Genomic DNA, 12,616 nt, shown 5'->3' with positions numbered 1-12,616 from the left:
GCTATTTCATCCTGAGAACTGGTAGGCATTTAGTGAACCAGTTTGAGCACAAGGGAAAGTAAGCAAGTACATTATGCAAACAGAAGCAATCTTTGGCTCAGGATGCCGTTAAGTACAAACAGATTCCAAAAGGTTTCCAGGGGCATAAGACCAGGTTTTCATCCTTCTGGATGTCCAGTTCTCAGCATAATATTATGATGGTCAAAAAAACTCTGAAGAAAATCTGTCCACATGGGTGTTCCGTAATTTACCAATACGTGGTCAAACATGCCAAATCTTTGGAATTTTCTCTAAAAATTAAAATGTTATGTTTTCATAGCTATTGTTTATGGTTTATTGCAAAGTATGAATTAATGGAATTATCTTTCTTCTCAAATACTTGGTTTATAATCATGATCCAGGTCTCAGTCTCAGTTTATTAATTCACAATAAAACAATACAACAAGCCACAAACTTTATATATGCCTGAATTCAGACCTTGGATTTATCATTCTCTTCTCAGTGACTGTTGAAATCATCCCAGTCCTGCTATTCATGCTGATAACTCTGGCATCATTTTTCATTAGGTGCTCTTCCTAAGACTTCAGTCCTAAACTTTAAGTGTGCTGATTTTTCCTGTCTAAGGAAAAATCTCCAATATACTGTCTAATCTATTCATCCTCATAAACCACCTCACACCCCGATTACTGGGACATCTTCTTCCATCCCACTGTTAAATAAAACCTTGTCCCCTTCGTATCCTTCAGGATGCCACTGGAAAGATATGATGTATTGCTTTTTACATGTGATCTTTGTCTTTTTATAATACAAGCAACCCACAATATTATTAGTAATAAAAGCAATAATAATAATAATAAAATAATAATAATAATATCATGGTAAACATAAGAACAATACTTAAAGTAATTACATCGTACACACTACAACAAATCTCAAACAAATATCTATTCTTCTTTCAGTTTTATTAAGGTGGACCCAAAAAATGATTTGAATAACTTCTCTGTTTACAATGATTCTCACAAGAGAAGAAGCCACTATCTTCCGATCTTGACTGGCCCAAAGACCCTATAACAGGCAATTCAAAAATGTCTAGGGATTTTCCGAAGGATTTCCTTCTGCTGTTCTAGTTCTTGGGTTTATCTGAAGCCCCCAGACCAATAAAAGACAAATATTCACTGAAAAGGGAATACTTTATATTTTGGAATTTCTTCTTGGTTTTAAAGAATTGGTTTAGAACCAAAGAATCAAACAACATTTTGGGTTGTAAGGGATGTTTAAAGGTCATCTAATCCAACTCCACTGCCATGGGCAGGAACACATTCCACCAGATCGGGTTGCTCAAAACCCCAACCTGCCTGGGCTTCAACACTTCCAGCCAGGGCAGACACAACTTCTCTGGGTAACTTGTTTTACTACCTTACCACACGCAGAGAGAAGAATTTCATCCTAGACTTTAATATAAACCTTCCTTCTTTCAGTTTAAAACCATTACCCCTTATCCATGCACTTCACAAAAGTCCCTCTCCTGGTCTCCAGTAATCTCTCTAGGTACTAGAAAGGGCTAAGGTCACACCAGAGCCTTCTCTTCTCCAGGCTGAACCCCAATTCTCAGAGCTTGTCTTCATAGCAGTGGTGCTCCAGCCCACTGATCACCTTTGTGTTCTACTCTGGACTAATTCCAACAGGTCCTTATGCTGGAGAGGTGGACGCAGTAGTCCAGATGGGGTCTAAGAATAGTGGAGTAGAGTGTCTGGCCCCACTGTCCATGCTTCTTTTGATGCACACATGTGGGTTTCTGGGCTGCAGGTGCACACTGACACCTCATGTCCTCTCTCTTATCCTGCAGCACCCTCAACTCCTTCACCTCAGGGCTCACCTCTTGATTTGTACATACCCCAGCCTGTGTTAATAATGGAGATCTCCCTGATCCATGTGCAGGACTTTGCACTTGGTCTTGTTGAGCTTCATGAGGCTCACACAGACCCACTTCTCCATCTTGTTAAGTCTTTCCTTCCACCATAGCAGCAGTGGCATCTCTGGCACTTGGTGACATCTGCTGAAGATTTCTGAGGGTGTGTATGTAATTGATGAAGATACTAGAAAGTATTGGTCCCAGTACAGAATCTTGAAGGCCACTATTTGTTCCTGGTTTCTACTTCAACGCTGAGCCATTGACTGCAGCATAATAGACGAGGCCATCCAGCCAGTATCTTACTCTTCTAGCAGTCCATCCATTAAATCCATATTTCTCCTATTTATAGGTACGCACGTTCCATGGGAACACATTAAAACTTTAAAGTCTAGGTAAATGACATCCACAGCCGTCCCCTTGTCTACTGATGCAGTCACTTCATCATAGAAGACAAGTAGATTAATAAGGCACAACTTGACCTTGGTGAAAGCATGTTGGCCATCTCTAATTAACTACTTTTCTTGCAGCATATCTTCCATGAGGGTCTGTTCCATGATCCTACTGGGCATGGAGGTAAAAATGAATGGTCAGTATTTCTAAGGGTTCTTCTTTTTTAACTCTTTTTAAAAATGAACATGATTTTCCCGTTTTCAGTCATGGGTGGCTTCACCTGACTGCCACAAGTTTTCTAATATGACAAGGAACTTGGCAACTATGACTCCAGGATGCATCTTATCAGGTTCCATGGACTTCTGTATTCCTTAGGTGGTCTTGAATCTAATTCCATTTACAATGGGAAGGAATTAATCCCCCAAATCCCTGACTTGACATTCAAATGTGGAAAGAGAGATTATCACTGAACACTGAGGTAAAATATTTTTGAGTACCTTGTCCTTCTTTTTTTGAGGTCTTACTGGTTCTTCTGTCTTACTTAGCAGTAGGATACACTTACTTAAGCTGCATTAGCCAGTAACTGATGGAAGGACCTTAAATCAAGTCCACTAAGAAAGAGAACACCATAAATGTTATTGAATAGAATTTACAACTTTTTAACTAGTAAATTGCATTTCTTAAACTAGACAATACACACAACTTTGTCTCTAAGCATATAACTAAATCAAGAGTAAAATTATATGTAACGAATTGATAACATTGCACATTGTAAGTCACTGAAAATAAGAGGCTTAAAGTGTAGCTGGTTGAACAACTCTAAAATCATATCACTTTGTGTAATTTTAAAAATTGAAGTAATAAAGTTACTTAGGTTACCTGACAATAGCAGTTTTGGGGAAATGTAATGCACTGGTGTGAGAGTGACAATTATAAAAAAAAGAAGCGTGAAATTACCTTAGGTAAACCTGTGGAAAGAAAAGCTGCTTTCCATGGAACAAAAATGCCTTTAACAAAGCCATTTTAAAAACTATTAATATGTGGTTATTTCTGTTCAGAATTAGATAAAAGCAAAAAATTAGGTGTTAAATTGGAATAAGTGCCAAACTATATCATAATATATTAAAAACAGAATTTTCATAATAACCTTTTCTAGTATTGTATTTCGGGTTTTGGGATGCAAGTTATATAACACCAAGAAGAGACATAATTCGTAAATCAACAAGTCAACAAAAAAGTTACAAAATTTCCTTAGATCCTTATGATACCATAACCCAGAATAGAAACAGGAAATGATCCTATAAGCATTGTGTTTATGTTTGTTCTTGAGTTAAATTTTTGACATCTCTAAATTAACTCTTTCCATCCTAAATTCCTTAGACAGATAATCATTTCCTAGGAACTATCAGAAGCTTTACTTCATACAATTTTTCACAACAGCTATGATTCAAAAAATAAACCTCAGAAGACATGAAAAGGAAAAATCACCATAACAGGTCAGACCAAAGCTGCCTCTAATACAAAAACATGTTCCTAGTACCACCTCTAGAGGAGAAAGTGTAAATGAAACAGGAGATTAATGGAGGAATCCTGAATCCATTGCATTTTTCAGCATTTTCTTCTTCATTTTTCAGTTACATCTTCTTGTCTGTGGATTACATTCCAATCATATTTACTAGCCATGAGGATTCACTATTCATAAACTTAACCAAATCTAACCTATCGCTGCCTTTGCCTCCATGATATCCCATGGCAATGAGTTGCGCTACACATTTCAGAGATACATGAAAATTACTTCCTTTGTTAATTTTTAACCTGCTACCTGAATACTTCTTTCAATAAAAGAAGCAGAAAAACACAATTAAACTGAAAATCATTTTTCTTATACCTAGTAGTCTTCTGGAGCAGTAATAACCCTTCAGCTGCTAGAACAATTGCAGATGTGCAGTAGATGTGTTACATCATGTTGCAGTAACCTGGGGACTATCACCTTCCAGATTAGTAACAGTACACCACATCACAAGATGGAGACTTTAGAAACAAATGCTAAAACAAAAAAACAACCAAAACAATTCTCTACTATAAAGACTTCAAGACACAATAAATTGTTACAGCACTTTTCTACTTCCAGTAGGAGGACTGCTTTCCAGCTACAGAGAGAATTTTGAGTTCATAAGCATGAAAAAGGAGAGTGTAGCAAAGTGTCCCTGCCAACCTCGACTCCAGCACTTAATTCCAGACCAACACAGCATCTCTGTTATCCCAGCCCCTGCACCACTACAGAGGGAGGATGGACAGCTGTGTGGGGCAGTGAAGTGGCTTTCATTTTGTGAACAAATGGGGCAAGAGGGAGAGCAAAACTATTTATAATTGACACCTGTATGTGGAATTGGGTCTTAGAGGTGAAAGGCTAGTGTGGTAATTCTCTGTTGCAGTCCAGCTCCAACTACACTTATTTCTGGACCCAGATGGAAAATGATAAGACTATGAGAAGGAAAAAATGGTAAGGTTTGAGCTATACTGTAGATATGGGAAAATAATCACCTTTCAACTAGTGAAAAAGTACAAGAAAAACAGAACAAGAAAAACATAATTACTTTATCCAGTAATCACATGATGGCATGCACTGCTCTAGGTCCAAACTATTTCATCAGAGTACAAAAATAACCTTGTCAGAATCAGAAGGACTAAAGAAGCAAAAACATCACCCATTCAACTATACTAAAAAGCAACCAGACCTATTTGAAATAACACCATAAAAAATAGATATATACCCTCTTTTGTGAGAAACAAAACCCAAACTGAGTTGCACTGACTCTGCTAGTCAGAGTGGTTATTGTTTCTACATCACATATTTCTTTACCAGATAAGATTAAGATTATATTCCACATAAGATTAAGTTAGGCTGTTAAGTGGCATTCCTCATGATGATACTACATAATGGACTAGAAAAATAGTGTATAAAAATTAACAGCATCTTTAAAAGCCTCAGAATGCAAGTTACTTTGCAACAGGCAGAAACTTTTCATGTCTCAGATTATGAAAACATTATGAAAAGAGAGTCTTGCACATGAAATAGACTGTCCATGGAAGTGGTGGAATTACCACTCCTAGAAGTGCTCCTAAGACTTGTGGATGTGGCACATGGAGTCACAGTTTAATGGTGAATATAGAGGAGCTAGGTCCTCCCAGCACCCTCTTTATCCTACATCTCCCTGGTGGAGGATTAAAAAAATAAATTAATAAATTATTTCTTTATTAATAAATTAATAAATTAATTTATATGAACTAATCTTCAGAACTTTGTTTACTACAGTTACAACTGAGTGAATTTGTATGCTAGTATAGCAGCTATCTGTTTGTTTATGATATTCTAAACACTAACCATAGTTTTGTTCAGTTTGTTATCCATGTCCAGACAAAATTTTGTCAAAGCACAGCATACACTCTACTAGCAGAGAGGCAAAAATTTTTCAGAAAAGGAGGGATTGCTAGGATTTGGAAACAAATCTGTGAACTGGCAAAAATTATGTTGGCAACTTTGTTGCCTTACTGGAGTAATTAATTTCTCAGGTGTTTAGAACAGAAGCAGGTCTGAGCTTTACAACTGTGTGGCCTGAAGATCTTCTAAAGGCAAAGTATATGTAGATCTAACCACAGGCTACCAACCGCTATCAACAGGACTCAAATTACAATCCCTTTGGAAAGGTAGCTGTAAAATCTATTGCCGCTTCCTGGCTAGCTGATGACAAGAGAGGGGGGCGGCCGGTTCCCCCTGGAGCTCCGTTGAATCCCAGTTGTCAATTGTTTTGGCGCAATATAAAACACAGGTAGCGCACACTGGTCCCAGGGAAACTTTATTTGATGGTAAATTTCCCCTTTTCCTCTCCTGGGACCCCAATCAAGGGGAAAACAAAGACTTATATGTGGGGGGAGGTCAGGGGTAGGCGCAACTTTCAACAAATCAGGAGAGTTGGGAGTAAAAATCCTAGGCGGAGATTAACGGCAGTGAACCAATAACATTCCAAGGGAGGAAAAGCAGTTTCAATAAACGGCAAAAGTTTAGAGAAATAGAAACTAGAAACTAGCTGAGGAAATAACTGGGAAAAGGCAGAGACAAAAGGAAAACAGCACCAAGGAAAACCACCAAATCACAAATCAAACCATAAACCTAGTAATATAACAAAAAGCACGATACAACAATCTATCATTTTGCAAGGGAATTCAGCATGGGAAGAGAGAAAAGGAGACCAGGAAGCTGTGTCATCCCATAGCTGCTCTACAGCACCTGGCCTGTAACAGCAGGTCCTGCCATCCATGCTATTTACAGCTGAACAGCGAAACCATTAATCAAATTTATACAATGTAACGGAGAAAAAAGTGGTCAACAGCAGATCCATTCAGAGCAGGGTTTCATATGAGGACTGGATGCTAAGGGAAAGAGGCTGAAGAGACAGTATTGTAATATTGCACTTCCCTGGCACTGCCAGCTACCACCTGTACTCGGGAGGTGTACCAGGGTAAGATTTCTCACATATCCCAGGCCATTTGGTTTACTGTGGTTTATTTTGTATGGGTGGTTTTTAAATTTTTGTGGTGTTTTTGTTTCTTTGGGGTTTTTTTTGTTTGTTTGTGGGGTTTTTTTGTGGCTGGTTGGTTGGGTTGTTTGTTTTGTGGTGGAGACAGGGGGGGTTGGTTGATTGGTTTTGGTTTTGATTTTTTCATTTGTGATTTTGGGGGCTTTGGGGGATTTTGGGGGTTTTTTGGGGGGTTTTTTGTTGGGTTTTTTTGGTTGGTTGGTTGGTTTTTTTTGTTTCGTTGCGGGTTTTTTTTGGTTTTTGGGATTTTGTTTGGGTTTTTTGGTGCTTTATTTTGGGATTTTCTGGCGGTGATGGAGGGCCAGGGGGTGTTGAGCAAACCTATAAATACTAGAAAATTTTCTCCTTGGTACAGATGAAAAGCTTGACTTTCATTTCAGATGTACAGTAGACATTGCTGTAAACATCTCTTGGTGGAGTCATAATGTGATCTATCTAGCTAGGATTAGCTATCATTTCATATACATGACTTTGTTGCTGTACATTTCTGTCCAGAAAAAAAAGATTGAGTTTGAGGGAGTCTTGGATCACCTCAACATTCTTTCCATATTTCTCTTGTGGCCACAAGAATGCAATTTCCCTATCTATCATATTAAGATCTAGTTTTAGTATTAAGAGTGCATGTATAAATACTTAATAAATGGTTCTAAAATTTTTTTGTTTATAAACCAGGTAAATAAATTTTTTTAACATAGAAATTCTTTAGAAATTGTTGATCTTGCATTGCTAACAAAATATTAATAACATATTCAACAAACTCTATAACACAGCTTACAAAATTTCTGTAAATAATTTCTATCTGCTCTCAAGCATGAAAAAGTTTGTACACATTCTTAACTGGTCCTATTTGCATACACTGTTTCTGGGGAAGGGTTAATTACTGCTCAGTCTTAATCAGAATGGGATATCCTTACCGTTATATTCAATGTCAAAAGTAATTTAAGAAAGTGAACTGGGAAAAAAATTGTTTTCTGGATAAAATATATAACTCTATTTATAAACCAAAATCTGAAAAATATAAGTTAAATTCTAAACACAATAGCTGTGAAGAATTAGCTATCCTTCTTCACAGTTTAACCAACCAAAAGAAATCATAAAAACACCTATATTCATATGCAACTTTTGCAAGACTATGAGAGTAGTGTATGCCTTATAGTAATGCTAAAGAGTATATCTCTAAATTGGTTCACTTGGTTGATACACTAAAAAAAAAAGAAAAAAAAAAAAGAAAAGAAAAAATAGATCAGCATGTTTGTGTGCAGAAGTTAGACTTCTACAAAGCAATCAGATTCTTAGCTAGTCCTACACCTGTTGGCATTCATTTATTTGAATACATGAGTTTTGTTATTTGCTGCAGATATGCTCACAATCTACCACTCCCAGTGATACTGAAAAGCAATACTCCCAGCTCTCTTTAAGCAGCAGAAGAAACAGTGTTCAGCTTTAACTCATTATTTCTTGCTATTGTAAGAAATGATACTATAGTTCTATTTCTGTACTATTGTAATACAACTTATTTCACAAATACTACTTATTAATTATTAAGGAATTATACTTCTGTTTTTGTTTTGAAACATCTCAACTACACAGGTATGAGTCAAGAAATCCACAATGTTTTCCAGAGTATTAGAAGTTCTTTTCTAATCCATTCATAAAATATTTTTTGTGTATTATGCCACCTTTTCTGAAAATATTATGGTATCAAATCTTTCTAGTAAAGCTTCTTCTCAGAGTGACTTTTGCCCAAACCAATTGAATTAAAAGATGGTATGAAGAAAATGACACAGTAAACAATCGAGATAGAGCATTTGGTAGGGGAGACTGAGCCAATAAATACAAATTCACTGCAATAGTTTATCAATAAATATGCAGGCACTAATTTTTGCTGGGCAATGCTAAATATGTAAGTTTCAGAGTATTGACCAACAGAAAAATATTTAAGTTGAAAACAGGGTTTTTACACAATAAATAACAAGCAGATTTTTTTTTTAATGACACAAGCAACATCTTCCTAAAAATGTGAGAGATTAATCTCACTGTAAAAGGCTGCACATTGTCTATGGTCCTTTGAATCTACTACGTTTTCTGTATCTGACAAAGTGAATTCCCCAAAGAATGTCTTTTTAGGACATTGTTAGGAAGATTTCAACAAAGGGGTCGCAATGCAAAGATGGGAAGTTTGTACTTAAACTACTGGAAGCACAGCTCTGGTCCATCCTGAAAGGGCTGCAGGACCCAGGAGGCCCCTGCAGAGGGGACACAGTGGCGTGTATGTCTACCCTAGAGGTTTTGGCACCTCTGGAGGTCACAGAGCAGCAGACACAGGTCAGTGGTGACCTGTTCTCTAAGCACACTGCCACAGGCCATTTTAACCATCCTTTTCGTTTCTACCTGTTTGTATCTATGCACAGAGATATGTGTGCATAGATGAGACATGAAGTGCACATATTTTTAAGCATGTACCTTGGGGTGCAAAGGAGAGCTGAGGGAATAGCAATAACAGTAAAACCTGCAGCAACAAGTATGTTAGTCTGACACTAATGGGTACAGTATGGATTTTGTGTCATTTTGCCAGAATGGAGCAGGAGTGTCAAGGTAAAATTCAATTTGCTGCTATACTCTTGCTAGAATATCTGCATAACAAAAAGGTCAAGTGGCCCAAAAGAATATCTTTTAAGGTATTAGGACTGAATCGCTGTGCACAATCTACCTAGCAAAACTCACATTACCCCATCCAGTCTACCCCTGCATTAAATAAAATGGAGGATATTCTGCTTCTCCAATCTTTTAAGTTACTCTCTTTTTTATTAGAAAATCAGAAGTGAAAATGGATCTAGAAAAGATGAATTGTGACAGCCATGGCAGATTGTGCATCTGACAAGTGTAAGCTCTAAGAATAAAAGAGCTTTTGATAATTTTATTCTAAGTGACATTCGATAGAATTTAGGCTTCTACATTACTCAGACACTTTTGAAATTTTTCCCCATAAAAGGAAAAAAACCCAGAATCCATTCATCAGAAGAGAATATTTAAATCCTAGCTTCAAGTTGCAACAGTTGTCTCAGGGAGGCTTCAAGATGTAACAGTGGATCGTACCAGAAATGACACAGCAAAAAAGCCTTCCAAGCCGAGGCAAAACCTTCCCTACTTCTGCCACTCAAATAAAGACACTCATCCAGACTGCGAGCTGTTTGGGATCCTCAGTTTTGATGGCTGAATCACCCTCCTGCTGAATGTTAATGAAGCATGGATCAGAACTATACTGTCTGCTTTTAGACCTGGAAGCTGGGATGAAACTAATAAATGTGGAGGAAGAAACAATAAAATCATGAAGACATGAAAATTACTGATAAAAAAATTAATGGGCTGACATTACTGCATAAATGGATGATATGTTGTTGTGTGGTTGCCTTATTTTTAAAATACCTAATAAATTGCAATCCACTCTGACCTTTCTTCAAGTATTAAAAACATGTCAGGAAAGCCCGAGATGTTTATTTCCTGCTGGCAACTTCTAGAATAGAAGTGTTGTAGAGAAAAGTCAAGTAGTGCAATCACATTTAGATAAGATGCATAAATAACAAAAACATTTATGGTACTCATAAAAATCTTCATATTCTCAGGTCCCTTTGGACCTGGTTCTTGTGGCTCTTTGCCCTGTGGAGCTACTTACTCAAATACAGAGATGTTGTAAGGTTTGGGCAAAGATAAATTAGAGACAAAAGTCTGTGCAGATGGAAAAGTGGTTGATATTTTCAAACTAACGTGTTTACCCACACAGTTCCCTTTGAAATTAATTAGACGTGAGCAGATTATTCTCTCACCTTGCTTAAAGAAGCACCAAGAACATAGTACTAATGAGTAAAGGGATGGGAGGGGAAGAAGAAAGTGAAAGCCCCATAAACATTTTAAAAAGAAATAGTCTAAGCTGAATGTGTGTTTCAGTTATAAGAGCCAAAAAATTTGGGTGTTTTGTGTAATTTAATGCATACCAATACACAAAGCTTATTAAGAGTACTCAAGCCTCTTGGGTTACTTTAGAAGCATGAATTATTTCATAAACATACCCTGTAGCTCAAGGTGTACACAGGCGCACAAGGGGAAAATGCAGGAAGGCAATAAACAGCAAAAAAAACTTGCAAATTGAAATTTAAGGCTGTAACATCCCCTAATTTATTTCTCAGATACTGGTATAAAGCCAAGTATTAAATACGAGCTTTATTACTTGCAGTATAAGTTAAATACAGATATACAATGGTATTCCCTTTCCTTAAAAATTCAATGCCAGTCATACTGAATATATTTGAAGTTTAAAGCTATGAAGATCAGGTTCCCAAAAAATGCCCTACCCATTAGTTGGCCAGTCAAAAGGCTGCCTTTTGGTAATTTCTTATTTCCACTGGGATATACCGGTATATTTTCATACCTAAAAGATTTAGTTATAAAGGATCAAAAAATCCTGGAATAAAAATCAAAGGATCATCATTCTCATCTTTAAAAATAACCTATTTCCCAAAAGGAGTACCACTGTCACTGGATTATCTCTGGAAGTATTGCCTTACACTTTCTATGGAAAGTGATGATCTCTTTCCTACAGCCACCTCAGGTAAGGAGCAAACTGGTGGGTATTACACTCATTTTCCCTGTTATTTTGAAATTCATGCAGACACTTTTAAGTCCCAAGCCTTTAAATTACCCCAGTTTGCTTTGAAATAAATAATTTTGAATGCTCAATCAGAACTCAGGTAAGACTTTCATTTCTATTTTGTGGAAAGAAAAAGCAACTGTGGTACTATAATATTTTTTACTAAACATATATATTTTTACCTAGTTGTTCACAACAATGAAAATGAATCAGTTTTTTCCTTGTAAAATTTATAAATTCATCTAACTAAAAGAGGTAAGACCTTATCAAGCAATACAGACTGTAACAGTGTATTAATGTTTTTTTTTCTATTAAATGAAATTATGGGTCTTTTCTTTTAAAAAAGGACTTCCAAAATCAGGTACAGTAGCTTCAAATTTTCTTCTTCTTTTCTTGTTTTCCTTCTTTTCTGGAAAGTTGGCCTTATTTTTGGAAATCCAGCGCCCACAAAAAAAAACCAACAAACAACTGAAATAAGTCTTATGGTCTTCTATGTCAAGTTCTATGATGATAAGTATCATTTTCATTGGTAGAAATAGGAGGCACTTCAGAGCCTCTTTTAGAAACATGACACTGTCTTGATCTCTGTGTCCATGCTGTCGTTTTTATTCACCTTTCGCCTCACACTCTACCTGCATTAGGTAATCACAGCATCACTAAGAATGACTATCTAACCAAAACATTAACAAATTTACTTTAAGAAGCCAGACATTCAGTCTACCATGGTGGATTCTGATGAAGCAAATACAGAATGGCTTTCTGCAGGCTTTTAAGTTAATACAGAGCTCCTTATCACCATCAGTCCATGGGGCCACATTTTCACAAGTCAGACCTATATTCTTGGTTATGTTTTGTGCACTATCATAGTTGGCTATGCTAATGAATTCCAAAATAATGTACAAGAAAAGTGAGCAGAAATATGTAAGAAAAAGGAGCTAGTCCTTTCCAATTTGTTATTCTAAGTGCCCCAATTTGTTGGTTCATGCCAACAGACTGTCCTAACCTGCATATGTAGAGTGGGGAAAAGTTCAAATATACTTAGGACAAGATTAAGACACAAAAGAGACCAAA

This window comes from Passer domesticus, chromosome Z (genome assembly GCF_036417665.1).
Source record: "Passer domesticus isolate bPasDom1 chromosome Z, bPasDom1.hap1, whole genome shotgun sequence".
Classification (NCBI taxonomy): Eukaryota; Metazoa; Chordata; class Aves; order Passeriformes; family Passeridae; genus Passer; species Passer domesticus.
This window is presented reverse-complemented; position numbering follows the sequence as displayed.